Source organism: Sinocyclocheilus anshuiensis, unplaced genomic scaffold, assembly GCF_001515605.1.
Source record: "Sinocyclocheilus anshuiensis isolate Anshui unplaced genomic scaffold, SAMN03320099.WGS_v1.1 scaffold457, whole genome shotgun sequence".
In the NCBI taxonomy this organism is placed as follows: Eukaryota; Metazoa; Chordata; class Actinopteri; order Cypriniformes; family Cyprinidae; genus Sinocyclocheilus; species Sinocyclocheilus anshuiensis.
The window spans coordinates 1,902,168-1,904,459 of NW_015537939.1; the positions used below are offsets into that span (position 1 = coordinate 1,902,168).

The 2,292-nt window shown below is 43.8% G+C and overlaps 1 pseudogene; it reads right to left on the reverse strand.

Moving 5' to 3' along the window:
* Positions 1-577: 577 nt before the first annotated feature.
* On the reverse strand, positions 578-2,049 carry LOC107662644 (general transcription factor II-I repeat domain-containing protein 2-like; annotated as a pseudogene).
* Between the last annotated feature and the right edge of the window lie 243 nt (positions 2,050-2,292).

Sequence of the window (2,292 nt, forward strand, 5' to 3'; positions counted from 1 at the left end):
AACTCAAACTGATAAGAAGGCAGGGCTTGATCAAGAGCATGTTAGGCATGAGGAAGAGGGAGCGAGCACAAGGAGATTTCCTTTATCCAATGTAAAGCCTGAGGCATATTTAACTCTCTAAAGCAGGGGTCCCCAAACTTTTTTCTGCAAGGGCCACATAATTTCCCCTTTCTTTAATGGGGGGCCGGGTCGGTTTGTAACAGAAAATTACATGGGCCGGCGTGACTACTAGTATTACTGTGGAGATTTTATTATGATTTTAAATGTATTTATTATGCCTCCTAATGCTAGAATAGTTTATTTTGTTATGCACCGTACAGACAAATGATTACTTTTCAAGAGACATATAGCCTATTAAAAGAGCATTGTTATTACTATCATAATGACATTTTTTCATAGTTCATCAGTGATCTCATTGGAGTTTTCATCAGTTTCATGCATGAAAAGGATTGCTCACAAATATACGTGATACGTGCTAGTGTGGACATCTTCATTGCATGCCTTTTGATGTTTGGGTATGTCTCGTTAGGGAGGGCAGCATAGAATTCAATGAGACCGTTGGGCTTAAATGCGTCTTTCAGAACATCACAGTTCTGTAACTCAGCCAACTCAAACTGATAAGAAGGCAGGGCTTCATCAATGTCGGCAGCAAAGGGGTTCTGGAAAAGGCGTGGACATGTAGCTCACGGAATCGCACGTCAAACTCCGCCTTCAGCATTTCCAGCGCTTCCACTGACTTTTCAGCTGGGAATGGAGCCACTGGTTTCTCAGCTGAGAGACTTTGGGTAACGGGGAGATGAGTGAAGTCTTGTTTTTGCACTTGTCCCACAAGCAGTGCTAGTTTCACCTCAAATGCTTTTATGTGGGAATACATGTCACATATTAGTTTCCCCTTGCCTTGGAGCTGCAAGTTGAGGCCGTTCAACATTTCTCTCGCATCTGTTAAAAAGGCGAGGTCCCATTTCCATTCTGCGTCGATCAGTTCTGGGACAGTTTTGCCCTTTGTCAGAAGAAAGGCGTTGATTTCGGGTAGCAGCTCATAAAAACGCCTCAAAACTCTGCCCCGGCTTAACCATCGGACTTCAGTGTGGTAAAGCACATCTCCGTGAGCAGACTCTAGCTCGGCGAGAAAGGCTTGGAACTGCCGGTGTTTAAGTCCGTTTGCTCTGATGAAGTTTATGCATGACACCACCACCTTCATGACTGATTCCCACTTCAGAACTTTGCAGCAGAGTGCTTGCTGGTGAATCAGGCAGTGGACTTAGACCTCTTTCCTCCATTTCTTTATTCATGCGTCCTATAAGCCCCCTCGACGCGCCAACCATACTAGGAGCCCCGTCAGTAGTGATGCTGGCCAGCTTAGACCAGTCTAGACCCAGCTCTCCCATCGTTTGGCACACTTTACCAAAAATATCCTCCCCTGTCGTAGTGCCTTTTAGACTTTGTAGGGCTGCTAGCTCCTCTGACACTTCAAAGTTTGAGCTAACTCCGCGAAGAAAAATTAGCAGCTGTGCTGTGTCCTGTACGTCATTGCTCTTATCCAGTGCTAATGCAAAAAAATCTAATTCTTTCACTTTCTCCTGCAGCTGGGCATATAAATTTTCCCCCATTTCTTCAATTCGTCTGGTGACTGTACTTGCGGACAGACTCACCGCATTTAAGACATCTTTCTTATCGGGGCACACCTCCTCCGCAACAGCATTCATACATTTCTTGACGAACTCGCCGTCACTGAATGGCCTACCGCTGGTTGCAATCAGTTTAGCTACCTGAAAGCTAGCTCGAACGGATGACTGCTTCAGCTGGGTTTGGCATACAAATGTATTCTGCTGAGCTGATAGTACACTTTTTAGCTTCGACACTTTGTCTGCTCTCATTTGGCCTTGCAAGCTAGCATACTTTTCTCTGTGGCGGGTTTCATAGTGTCGGCGCAGATTGTATTCTTTGAACACAGACACTGTTTCTTGACAGATGACACAAACAGCCACTTCTTTGCACTGAACAAAAAAATAATCGCTTGTCCACTTTTGGTTAAATACCCTGCATTCTGAATCAACCTTTCTCTTTCCCAACCGCTTGGCCATTTTGTCATCTCTTTGAATTTTTACGCTGGTTCGCGCGTCACCTGTTCGATCGCGATGGTACGTTATGTTGAACGTACCATTCTGTTGGTAGGTGAATTTAACAAATAATTAGGCTACGTTAATAACTAAGGGAAATTTTAGTCTGAAAGACAATATTTATTATCAAATATAGACATGATATAAGTGAAACCGTATATTTAAAATTAAA